Source organism: Haematobia irritans, chromosome 5 (assembly GCF_050003625.1).
Source record: "Haematobia irritans isolate KBUSLIRL chromosome 5, ASM5000362v1, whole genome shotgun sequence".
Lineage (NCBI taxonomy): Eukaryota > Metazoa > Arthropoda > Insecta > Diptera > Muscidae > Haematobia > Haematobia irritans.
The window spans coordinates 26,843,076-26,857,816 of record NC_134401.1 but is presented as its reverse complement, the minus strand read 5'-3'; positions in this window follow the sequence as shown (position 1 = coordinate 26,857,816).

Genomic DNA, 14,741 nt, shown 5'->3' with positions numbered 1-14,741 from the left:
GCCGAATCTTATGTAACCTCCACCATGGATTGCGTAGAAACTTCTACGAAAGACTGTCATCCACAATCGAATTACTTGGGTTGTGGTATCTTACGTGGTATATATTAGACAAAAAAGTAATGTATATGTAAGTCTACAAATAATTACGAATCGACATGGACTTTTGCACGGTACGTAGAGAGCCAGAATTGAAATATGGGGGTCGCTTATATGGGGGCTTGAACTTGATATGGACCAATTTTTGTGTGATTGGGGATCGATTTATCTGAGGGATATATATAACTATAGACCGATATGGACCTAGTTATGCATGGTTGTTAACGGCCATATACTAGCACAATGTACCAAATTTCAACTGACTCGGATGAAATTTGGTCCTCCAAGAGGCTCCGGAGGTCAAATCTGGGGATTGATTTCTATGGGGGATATATATAATTATGGACTGATATGAACCAATTCCTGCATGGTTGTTGGATACCATATACTAACATCACGTACCAAATTTCAACCGAATCGGATGAATTTTGGTCTTCCAAGAGGCTCCGGAGGCCAAATCTGGGGATCTGTTTATATGGGAGCTATATATAATTATGGACCGATGCGGACCAATTTTTACATGGTCATTAGAGACCATATACTAACACCATGTACCAAATATCAGTCGGATCGGATGAAATTTTCTTCTCTTAGAGCCTCCGCAAGCCAAATCGGGGATCGGTTTATATGGGGGCTATATGTAATTATGGACCGATGTAGAGCAATTTTTGCATAGTTGTTAGAGACCATATACTAACACCATGTACCAAATTTCAGCTGGATCGGATGAAATTTGCTTCTCTTAGTGGCTCCGCAAGCCAAATCGGGGATCGGTTTATATGGGAGCTATATAATTATGGACCGATATGGACCAATTTTGGCATGGTTGTTAGAGATATGGACCAATTTTGGCATGGTTGTTAGAGAGGTGTTAGTATATGCACCATGTACCAAATTTCAGCCGGATCGGATGAAATTTGCTTTTCTTAGAGGCTCCGCAAGCCAAATTTGGGGGTCCGTTTATATGGGGGCTATACGTAAAATTGGACCGATATGGCCCATTTGCAATATCATCCGACCTACATCAATAACATCTACTTGTGCCAAGTTTCAAGTCGATAGCTTGTTTCGTTCGGAAGTTAGCGTGATTTCAACAGACGGACAGAAGGACGTACATGCTCAGATCGACTCAGGATTTCACCACGACCCAGAATATGTATATATTATGGTGTCTTAGAGCAATATTTCGGTGTGTTACAAACGGAATGACAAAGTTAATATACCCCCATCCTATGGTAGAGGGTATAAAAATGCCAAATAGGTCTAGATTTAAATATACGTATACTTTTACAATAGTCTGTAAATTTGATATTATATAATTTTAGCACCTTTTGGCTTCGAAAAGTAAATTTTTAATACTTTTTCATCAACATCATTTATCCCAGCTGGTAGTCTATTATTTTATACTTAGACTATTCAGTCCATTGTGATACCACAAGTGGTGAATTTCTCTCTGATCAATGAGGACTGTTCGATTCTATAGTTAGCTCACTAGTGAAGGGTATAATATAATCAGCCCAACCTGATTTTAGGCTCCTTACTTTTTTGTTTCTTAATTTTCATTAAATGTAATTTTAAAAGCCCATTAAGTTTAACAGCATATAACATACCAGAAAAAGTAAAATTTCAAATGAAACTGGTGGTGGTATGTAAGTACCAGTATGTATGTGTACAAGCATTTGTTTGAAGGTCCTTTATTGTTGCTGCTATTGGAATGTTTTCTCTTACGTCCTTGTTAAGAATGTGTTTGTTTTTCCACGCATTTTGTAATATATTTTTATTATTATTATTTTTTTTTTTTTTTTGGTCTAAAACAACCAAATAACACAAACCATCTAACCAGTCACCCAAACTAAGCAAAGGAAGGCATTTACTCAACACATATACACATGTGTATATCCTACTGCTGTAACTGTTGTTGTTATATATCGACCGAATAGCTCCTATATCCGTCTTTCTAATTTTAGTACCAGTATTTACTTCAGTTGTTCATGTTGTTGGTGTTGTGTATCGTACCATGTATTTAATGATTTGGATTTATTTTTATAGAGCAATTGCAATGAAATGCCATCTTATGTGTTATTTGGGGAGAAGTCATTGCAATTCATTTTATTTGGATTGAAATTAAAATGGATTAGAAGTCAAATCCGTAAAGCGAATTTATATAGCACCAGAGAAGAAAGAATGAAAACGAAAGCTAAAACATTAATCAGTAATTCTTGTGTACATTGAGGCAATGGATTAAGTTAAATTTTGTTGAAGACATACATTGAGAAGGATTGATGAAGTAAGTACCGGTCTAAGCAAAAGAGAAAAGATACTGAAATCGGATTTCATTCTTACTGAAATACTGGTGTTTTATTGGAAGTTTAAAGAAGGTTTGGAGCACCGTAGTCTAAAAGTTTTTGAAATGAACTCCATTCACAAAAAGGTTTGGAGCACCATAGCCTAGAAGTTTTGAAATTAGCTCCATTTGAGTAAGTTGGGGAGAATTGATTGTATACGCAAAAAATTAACTTTTCCTCCTAAACGAATTTTAAGTAAAAAAAAACTAATAACAGCATTGTAATGTTCTTTTCAATGCAAAAAAGTTTGTTTTGGTAACGAAGAGTTTCACGGCGTTAAGGGTCCATCACAGAAATGTATTGGCAAGTGACAGCAATGTTAACAGCATCAGAAATTATCCGAAATGTGAAGTCCAGAGATGATCAAAATCCATGCCGCAGTGACAGAAAACGTGCTCATGAAATGAATTCATCGCAAGAACGAAGGCTCCACTTATTGAAAGATGAGCTTAGGCTAAAACCATTTATGTTCCAAAAGGGGTAAGAGCCCACCGATATACAAAATAAGTTAGACTGGAAAGAGTCAAGGAGGTACTTCGCTTGCACGAAAGTGGCCATTTGCTACATTTAGTTTGTTCTAATGAGAAGCTATTCGAAATTGTGAACAAACTAAATTGGCGGATTTACTTGCTAAGGAGGTCAGCTTTAAATTTGAAACGCAGGCGCTGTGAATAGTAATGGTGTGGGCCTCCTAAACGCTCGATGATCGTTTCCCGCTATTATTCATCGACTGTGGGGTAAAAATAAATGCAAAATATTATTTTCTATAGAAATAAAATTTTGACAAAATTTTCTTTATAGAACAAAAATTTTGACAAAATTTTCTATAGAACAAAAATGTTGACAAAATTTTCTATAGAAATAAAATTTTGACAAAATTTTCTATAGAAATAATATTTTGACAAAATTTTCTATAGAACAACAATTTTGACAAAATTTTCTATAGAAATAAAATTTCGATAAAATTTTCTATATAAATAAAATTTTCACAAAATTTTCTCTATAAATAAAATTTTGACAAAATATTCTATATAACAAAAATTTTGACAAAATTTTCTATATAAATAAAATTTTGATAAAATTTTCTATATAAATAAAATTTTGACAAAATTTTCTCTATAAATAAAATTTTGACAAAATTTTCTTTACAAATCAAATTTTGACAAAATTTCCTATAGAAATAAAATTTTGACAAAATTTCCTATTGAATAAAAATTTTGACAAAATTTTCTACGGAAATAAAATTTTTACTAAATTTTCTCTATAAATAAAATTTTGACAAAATTTCCTTTACAAATAAAATTTTGACAAAATTTCCTATAGAAATAAAATTTTGACAAAATTTCCTATTGAATAATCATTTTAGAAAATGGAAATAAAATTTTGACTAAATTTTCTATCGAAATAAATTTTTGACAAAATTTCCTATAGAAATAAAATTTTGACAAAATTTCCTATAGAAATAAAATTTTGACAAAATTTTCTATATAAAAAAATTTTGACAAAATTTTCTCTATAAATAAAATTTTGATAAAATTTTCTATATAAATAAAATTTTGACAAAATTTTCTCTATAAATAAAATTTTGACAAAATTTCCTATAGAAATAAAATTTTGAAAAAATAAAATTTTGACAAAATTTTCTATAGAAATAAAATTTTGAAAAAATAAAATTTTGACAAAATTTTCTATAGAAATAAATAGTTAACAAAATTTTCTATAAGAACAAAATTGTTCCTATAGAAATAAAATTTTGACAAAACTTCCTATAGAAATTAAATTTTGAATAAAATAAATTTTTGAATAAAAATAAATTTTTGAATAAAAAATAAAATTGAATAAAAATTGGACAAAATTTTCTACGGAAATAAAATTTTTACAAAATTTTCTGTGGGAATAAAATTTTGACAAAATTTCCTGTAGAAGTAAATTACTTACAAAATTTTCTATATAAATAAAAGTTTGACAAAATTTGATATAAAAATAAAATATTGACAAAATTTTCTATGTAAATAAAATGTTGACAAACTTTTCTATAGAAATAAAATTTTGGTAGTTTATTTTTGGGGATCGGCTCTATATAACTACAGACCGATGTGGACCAATTTTGGCATGTAGGGATCGGTTTAAATGGGGGTTATATATAATTATAAATAAAATATAAATAAAATTTTGACAAAATTTTCTTTACAAATAAAATTATGACAAAATTTCCTATAGAAATAAAATTTTGACAAAATTTCCTATTGAATAAAAATTTTGACAAAATTTTCTACGGAAATAAAATTTTGACTAAATTTTCTCTATAAATAAAATTTTGACAAAATGTTCTTTACAAATAAAATTTTGACAAAATATTCTACGGAAATAAAATTTTGACAAAATTTTCTACGGAAATAAAATTTTGACTAAATTTTCTAAAATTTTGTTTTTTTTTTTTTTTTTTTTTGGATCTCAGCTTAAAGCCATGCATTGACTAAACTACAAGTGTAGCTTAACCAACAGAGGAAAAGTATGCTTGTCAAATTTATTTGGGCAAAGCCCTATAGACTGCAAGATGGTTGGATGTACAGCTGTTTCGGAATTACCACATTCCTCATCAGCATCCTCTACTTGCAGCAAAACTATCAACCAATTATCAGAATAAATTCGGGTAATTCACTCAACCCAACGTGAACTACACTTGAACCTCCCGAAAAAGGGTTTGATAGTCGGCTACTGCCTAAACAAATTTGGCAAAATAGCCGAAATAAATAAATAAAATTTTAACAAAATTTCCTATAGAAATAAAATTTTGACAAAATTTCCTATAGAAATAAAATTTTTACAAAATTTCCTATAGAAATAAAATTTTGACAAAATTTTCTATAGAAATAAATTGTTAACAAAATTTTCTATAAGAACAAAATTTTTCCTATAGAAATAAAATTTTGACAAAATTTCCTATAGAAATTAAATTTTGACAAAATTTTCTATAGAAATAAATTGTTGACAAAATTTTCTATAAAAACAAAATGTTTCCTATAGAAATAAAATTTTGACAAAATTTCCTATTGAATAAAAATTGGACAAAATTTTCTACGGAAATAAAATTTTTACAAAATTTTCTGTGGGAATAAAATTTTGACAAAATTTCCTGTAGAAGTAAATTATTTAAAAAATTTTCTATATAAATAAAATTTTGACAAAATTTGATATAAAAATAAAATATTGACAAAATTTTCTATGTAAATAAAATTTTGGCAAACTTTTCTATAGAAATAAAATTTTGGTAGTTTATTTTTGGGGATCGGCTCTATATAACTACAGACCGATGTGGACCAATTTTGGCATGGTTGTTAGCGGCCATATACTAGCGCAATGTACCAAATTTCAACAGGATCGGATGAATTTTCCTTCTCCAAGAGCTCCAGAGGTCAAATGTAGGGATCGGTTTAAATGGGGGTTATATATAATTATGTTAAGACCCGTATGGACCAATTCCCGGTTTATGTGGGGCTGTAGATAATTATGGACCGATGTGAACCAATTTGTGCTTGGTTGTTAGAGACCATAATAAAACACCATGTATCAAATTTCAACCGGATCGGATGAATTTTGCTCCTCCAAGAGGCTCCGCAAGCCAAATCTGAGCGTCGGTTTATATGGAGGCTATGCGTAAAAGTGGTCCGATATGGCCCATTTGCAATACCATCCGACCTACATCAATAACAACTACTTATGTCAAGTTTCAAGTCGATAGCTTGTTTCGTTCGGAAGTTAGCGTGATTTCAACAGTCGGACGGACATGCTTAGATCGACTCAGAATTTCACCACGACCCAGAATATATATACTTTATGGGGTTTTAGAGCAATATTTCGATGTGTTACAAGCGGAATGACAAAGTTAATATACCCCCATCCTATGGTGGAGGGTATTAAAATAACCTCTCGTAAGTGGACAACTCACAAATTTGTACAAAATGTAGACGACCGTGAGTGTGCGCTTCTGAAGGGTTTCACTGTACTTTTTGTAACAAAATAAAAAAAGTTAATATTTACGATTAACTATCTTTATTTAGTTAATAAAAAATTCGTACTGATAATACTAACATAGAATTTCTTTTCGTCATTTATATTCCGAAAGGGGTTAATTTTGAATTTTAATATAATAATGCCAAAGGATATGGTAAATTAACTACACATTAGTTTTATATTACAAACATTTGCTATCATATTAAAAAAAGAAAACACGGTTCATTTTCCAAAGGATCAAAGTGGAAAATGTATGGCAAAAGAGAAAAAACAACAACAGGGTTGAAAAAACTCGTTTTGTTCCAATTTGTTTTTGGAACTTAACGAGTATTTGATGATGCCGCGAGGAATTAAACATTAAAAAGGACACTTGTGTGCGTGTATGGGTTTTTTGCAAAGATATATGGTATATTCGTGTATATATGCAAAGTAGAACACCCACTGAATTTTGAAAAAGGGAACCTCCAATGGGAATAATGCCTTAACTGAAAATAGAGACAAGTTTTTTCCACCCATTTTTTACGCTCAAGAAAGGCCATTACCATCACATATGCAAATATGTATACTCGTACAAGGACATCAGCATCCTGGATGGTGGTTGCCATGTAAAGACTTGTTGTTATATCTTGCCTCATATAATATATGCAAACGAGAGAATAACCAAATGCGAACTTGTGAGTGTTGTTGAGCTGTTTTTTGTTGTTGTATTCCTTTTTCTATTTGTGGCCCTTTCCTCATAGAGGCTATTAAAGCAAATACTTAATATACAATGGAAATGATTAAGTTTTCCGCCTGTGAGCACTGATTACAAAACCTATTTTTATAAATATTCCCTATTTTCTCGGAAGAGTTAATGGTCAAATGATGCACGGTGGTTAGAGATGTGTGAGATTTGAAATGTGAACATTGATTAATCGGGTTGAAGACTCAAAAAATGGCATTTACAAGAAAATTCCATTCTATCCTATTATGACAAATAAATTTTACTTGTTGCCACGACTTATTCAACTTCTTCAGATCTTCGCCACGTGTTTCTTAGATCTTCGCCACCGTGGTGCAATGGTTAGCATGCCCGCCTTGCATACACAAGGTTGTGGTTCGATTCCTGCTTCGACCTAACACCAAAAAGTTTTTCAGCGGTGGATTACCCACCCTAGTAATGCTGGAGACATTTCTGAGGGTTTCAAAGCTTCTCTAAGTGGTTTCACTGCAATGTGGAACGCCATTCGGACTCGGCTATAAAAAGGAGGTCCCTTGTCATTGAGCTTAACATGGAATCGGGCAGCACTCAGTGATAAGAGAGAAGTTCACCAATTTGGTATCACAATGGACTGAATAGTCTAAGTGAGCCTGATACATCGGGTTGCCACCTAACCTAACCTAGATCTTCGCCACGTGTTTCTTTTCCGTCCTGGGCGTCTGCTTCCTTGGGGGTTCCAATCCAGAGTACTCGTAGTTCTTGAAATGCTTTTGGGACATTTGCGTAGAGTGTGTCCTATCCACTTCCATTTTCGTCTGGTTATCTGTCTTTTTATAGGTTCTTCGCTTGTTCTATTCCATAATTCCGAATTTGATATTTTATTTGGCCAAAAGATGCCGTAAATGATACCTAGGCATCTATTGACGAAGGCTTGTAATTTCTGTATTGTTGTGGTTGAAGAGAGCCAGATCTCAGTCCCATAGAGAAGAATAGATTTAACGCATGCAAAATACACAGTTTCGTTTTGAGCGACAGATGTTTCGACCTCCATGTTTTGTTTAATCGGCCAAATGCTGATCTGGCTTTGTTAAGTCTATTGTACACATCCCCTTCTACTCCTCCATCGTTGTCCATACAGCATCCCAAGTAGCAAAATGATTTTATATATTGTAGCGGCTCATTTTTATAACCTCCACCATAGGATGGGGGGTATATTAACGGACCCCATAAAGTATATATTCTGGGTCGTGGTGAAGTTCTGAGTCGATCTAAGCATGTCCGTACGTCCGCCCGTCTGTTGAAATCACGCTAACTTCCGAACGAAACAAGCTATCGGCTTGAAACTTGGCAAAAGTAGTTGTTATTGATATAGGTCGGATGGTATTGCAAACGGCCCATATCCGACCACTTGTACACACAAAAAAATTTTTTTCTGATTCAATCACGAAATTATTTGATCCAATTAATTTTCGTGATTGAAATGTCTTCAATCACGAAAATGATAGTATCAATCACAGTTTTAATTGGGCATAGAAAAAATTCTTGATTAAAACATTAATTGATTTCATTACCAAATATCAATTAATTTTTTAATTGATTCAATTAAAAAATTTAATTGATGTTGATTGCAAAACTCAATTAATTTATTAATTAAAAAAGGTAACTATTTTCAATTACATTCTGAATTGGCTTAGAATTTTTGTTTGGATTAACAATTGATTGTTTGAAAAAAAATTTAATTAAAAATTTTAAAAAATGTTCATCACTTTTTTAACTGACTTAGTCTTCCGAATTTGATTGAAAGTTAATTGTATCAATTAACTTCTTAACTAAAAATTTTAAAATTGTCAATCATTGATTTAATTAACTTAGTGTTTCTATCTTGATTAAAAAGTTAATTGTACCAATTATTTTATTAATTGAAAAAAAAAATTCAACTTCAATTAACTTTTTAATTGGATATATTTTGGTGATATTTTTTCTGTGTACGTATAGCCCCCATATAAGCCGACGCTCAGATTTGGCTTGCAGAGCCTCTTGGAGGAGCAAAATTCATCCGATCCAGTTGAAATTTGGTACATGGCGGTAGTATATAGTATCTAACAACCATGAAAAAATTGGTCCAAATCGGTGCATAATTATATATAGCCCCCATATAAACCGATACCCAGATTTGGCTTGCAGACCCTCTAAGAGAAGCAAATTTCATCCGATCCGGCTGAAATTCGGTACATGGTGTTAGTATATGGTCTTTAACAACTATGCAAAAATTGGCCCACATCGGTCCCCGATTTGGCTTGCGGAGCCTCTAAGAGAAGAAAATTTCATCCGATCTGGCTGAAATTTGGTACATGGTGTTAGTATATGGTCTCTCATGACCATGCAAATATTGGTCCGCATCGGTCCATAATTATATAGCCCCCGATCCCCAGATTTGGCTTGCGAGCCTCTAAGAGAAGAAAATTTCATCCGATCCGGCTGAAATTTGGTACATGGTGTTAGTATATGGTCTCTAATGACCATGCAAAAATTGGTCCACATCGGTGCATAATTATATATAGCCCCCATATAAACCGATCACCAGATTTGACCTCCGGAGCCTCTTGGAAGACCAAAATTCCTCTGATTCAGTTGACATTTGGTACGTGGTGTTAATATATGGTATCCAACAACCATGCAGGAAGTGGTTCATATCAGTCTATAATTATATATAACCCCCATATAAACCGATCCCCAGATTTGACCCTCGGTGCCGTTTGAGAAGCAAAATTCATCCGATCGGGTTGAAATTTGGTACGTGGTGGTAGTATATGATATTTAACAACCATGCCAAAAGTGGTCCATATCAGTCCATAATCATATATAACCCCCATATAAACCGATCCCGAGATTTGGTTTTGGAGCCACTTGGAGGAACAAATATCATCCGAGTCAGTTAAAATTTGGTACATGTGCTAGTATATGGCCGTTAACAAGCATGCCTAACTAGGTCCATATCGGTCTATAGTTATATATAGCCCTCAGATAAATCGATCCCCAATCACACAAAAATTGGTCCATATCGAGTTCATAATTGTATATAGCCCCCATATAAGTGACCCCCATATTTCAATTCTTGCTCCCTACGTGCCGTGCAAAAGTCCATATTGATTCGTAATTATTGGTAGACTTACCTACACATACCTTTTTTGTCTAATATATACCACGTATGGACTAACTCACAATTTAGAAAACGATTTAAGAAACCAGAACCCAAGTAATTCGATTGTGGATGTAATTCGATGTGGATGTCGGCCTGGCCGAACTTACGGTCATATATACTTGTTTTGTTTAATATATACACCGTATGGACTAACTTATAATTGAGAAGACTGTGTTAAGAAGTTTTAAGATACCTTACCATCGGCAAGTGTTACCGCAACCCAATTAATTCGATTGTGGGTGACAGTTTTTAGTACAAGTTTCTATGCAATCCATGGTGGAGGGTACATAAGATTTGGCCTGGCCGATCTTACGGCCGTATATACTTGTTAATTTTTTAGTTTATGGTCGTTTACTTGGATCCAATATTTGAAACTTTCGCCAAAGTTTTAGATATAGATTCCGAGCCAAAAATTCGGTGAAAATTTTTGAAATTCTAAAATGTGTGCACTCACATTTTGGCTTCTTTATCGGATTTGACTTCTTTATCGGATTTGCCTAAAGTTAAAAATCTAGGGTTCTTTTGGAACGACACAAAAGTACGCCGAATATGGTGCATATCGGTCCACGCTTATATATAGCCCCCATATGGTCGGATCTCCCGATTTGACCTCTTGGGCTTCTAGGTACCGCAATTTTTTCCGATTTGCTTGAAATTCAAAATGTAGAGATATTTTGGGTCCATAAATAAGTGTGCCGAATACGGAGTGTATCGGTCCATGGTTTGGTGTAGCCCCCATATAGCCCAATCCACCGATTTCACTTCTTGGGTTTCTAGACGCCGCCATTTTCATTCGATTTATCTGAAATTCAAAATCTACAAGTATTTTGGATCCACACATAAGTAAGCCGAATATGGGGCATATCGATCTACATTTTTATATTCCACCCATATAGACCGATCTCCTAATTTGGCTTCTAGAAACGGCAATTTTTATCCAATATGCCTGAAATTTAAAATCTAGACGTATTTTAGGTCCGCAAATAAGTGCAGCGAATATGGTCTATGTTTTGGTATATTCCCCATGTGTTAAGACTCCCGGCATAGCAACTTTTTTTCGAAAAGCGGTTTCGCCAAAGAGTAATCCATTACGTTTGGCATATGTAGCATTATTTTGAGGACCGAACTGTGATCATGCGTTTTTCCGACCACAGCGATAGCTCACGCAACCGTACATCCGTTGTCTCTGCTGTCTATTTGGCTCATATGTATAAAGGTAATAAATGCAGCATGACATTAAGGGAATTTGTTCCTGTCTTACTGAATGCGCCTGAGATACATAAGCACGCCTTTCACTGAACTTTATGTTAACTTGTCGCCTGCTGAAGTTCCGGCAACCAGATCACAATATCATAAAGCATTACAGGTCTAACCACTGCAGTGTACAGCCAATGCATAATTTTCGGTTTTAGTCCCCACTTTTTCCCTGTTGCCTTTTTGCACTAGAGGTGTGCACGTGAGTAATAGTTTACTCACGCTCACGCACACTCACGACAGAAAAATCATACTCACGCACACTCACGCACGATATATTTTGGTAGGACTCACGCTCACGCACACTCACGAAAAGAAAATTTATATTCACGCACACTCACGCACGAAAACGTCGTGACTCACAAAAAATACCGTGACTCACGAAAAATACCGTGAATCACGAAAAATATCGTGACTCACGAATAATTTTATAATTAATTTACCTTACCGAAGTGTCTGAAAACACGAGCATTATTAAAATCGAGAGTGTTATTAAACTCTTAACATCTCAGGTGTCACTAGAATTGTAATTGAATTTAACTCTTAAGCGTTTTATGTTGGTGAGCAGGAATATTGTCGTGAGTGTAATTCGTTACTCACGCACACTCACGAAGATATTATTTTCGTGACTCACGCTCACGCACGACATTTTGTTTTGTTAATCACGCTCACGCACACTCACGCTGTTGTCATGAGCGTGACTCACGACTCACGCACGAATCACGAAAATGTTCGTGAGTCACGACAATTTCGTGTCACGTGCACACCTCTATTTTGCACGAGTACAAAGCTACCATGGACTTTCTCGCTCTTTCTTCAATATTAAGCTTAGAGTTCAGCTTCTTTTCCAATATAACTCCAAGGTATTTTGCACACTCACCAAAGGGAATTTTAATACCTCCTAAGGAGATGGGTTTAACCATGGCAATATTGCGTTCTTTGCAGTACATGACTACTAGTGTCTTTGCGGGATTTACCCGTAGACAATTTTCCTTCGCCTGTCATCCGGAGGGCTCTCCGTATAATATCTATCAGTCATCCGGAGGGCTCTCTGTATAATATCTCTGATTGTGGTTGGGAAGTTTCCCCTGACTGTTAGAGCCACATCATCAGCGTATGCCACCACTTTGATCCTTTCTTTTTCCAGGGAAACCAGAAGGTTATTTATTGCAACATTTCAAAGAAGACGTGAGAACTCCTCCTCTGCATGGTGAGTATCTGATATAAGGTATGTCCGAACTTAAGTCCGTATTTACTTGTTTTAATCATAACAAGTATATACGGCCGTAAGTTCGGCCAGGCTGAATCTTAGGTACGCAAACCACCATGGATTGCGTAGAAACTTCTACGAAAGACTGCCATTCACAATCGAATTAATTGGGTTGCGGCAACACTTGCCGATGGCAAGGTATCTTAAAACTTCGTAACACCGTCTTCTACATTGCAAGTTAGTCCATACGGGGTAAATATTAAACAAAAAAGCCGATTGAATATAATTCGTATATATGCCAGTTTGACAAAATTTTGGCAGTTGTAGCAACTAACAGTTGGCAGTTGTGCCACCCGACTGATTCGGTCGACACAACTAATATCTCATATGGTGTTGGTTGGGTCTCCCGACGACCTTCATCATTCGGTTGTGCTGCCCGACCTTAATAGTGATCATTACCAAATTAAAAACCAATTTCTTCTCAATATTATGTTATATTTTATTTAAATATATGTATAGTATAAATGTAAAAACAATATATTTGATATCAAATCATGGAAATGGCACGATTATGTTCATTATAAATTAGCCCGTCTACCCTTCTTCATGAATTGGAAATCATCCTATGCGGCAAAAATCAAGAACATGTGCACCTATTTAAATGATATGGCGAAAATCGGTACTATTGGCACTGTTGCACATTACAAATATTTACAGACCACCCCATTGGTGGACATGGCATGTTGATAAAATGTCTGTTTAAATGGTTCAGAAGTAAAATCTGAAATTCTGCCGACTTCACCAGCTATCGAGAAAGTTCATATTACTTTTGTCAACAATGTATTTTCAGTTATCAAACTCTCTGGTCAGTATTTTACTAAACTAAAAGAAAAAGGTTGTGGTTAATTGATCAAATCATATTGAAGTAGAAATTGGGATATATCCCAATCCGTTTTGGAACATATAAGGTAATCTGGACCTACATACCTGGTGTATCCAATCTTTACGGTTTTTGTTTGCAGAATTACAGAGGTACGTTTTCCATCTTATTTTGATTTCCCTGCATATTTGACTCCCTGACCATTGATTCTGATCCAATCTATTTCCTCCCGAGTTTTTCAGATAATTTGGTAGATGCTTAGGAGATTAAAAAATTGCCGCATGTAAAAATTCTGCCGTTTTATTTTGAAATCAATAAAATACGTCTTCTTTCGACATGAAATTAATATTTTAATAGAAATGACATTTGTAAAATAATTCAAATAACATTCGGTTGTGAAGACCATCCGTGAGTGGTGATAACTAAGTGACAGTTACGACAATAAATTACGGCAGGTCGTGTCATCCGAATTCAGACAAAAATTTTAAAAATTGAGACATTTAGTTCCTACACCTGTATGTCTTCTATCACAAACGTAAATTCATTGAAATAGATGAAACATTGTAGTAAAGACCCTATGGAAATCAAATATTGTCACAATTTTGTATCATAATAAAAATTTGACAAAATTTTCTATAGAAATAAAATGTTGGTAGTTTATTTTTGGCGTTATGGATCAATTTTTGTGTCATTGGGGCTTTATATAACTATAGACCGATATGGACCAATCTTGGCATGGCTGTTAGCGGCCATATACTAGCTTAATGTACCACATTTCAACGAAATCGGATGAATTTTGCTCCTCCAAGAGCTTCCGGTGGTCAAATCTGGGGATCGGTTTATATGGGGGCTATATATAATTATGGACCGATATGGACCAATTTTTGCATGGATGTGAAAGACCATATACTAACACCACGTAGCAAATTTCAACTGGATCGGATGAAATTTGCTTCTGTAAGAGGCTCCGGAGATCAAATCTGGGGGTCGGTTTATATGGGGGCTATACATAATTATGTACTGATATAGACCAATTTTTG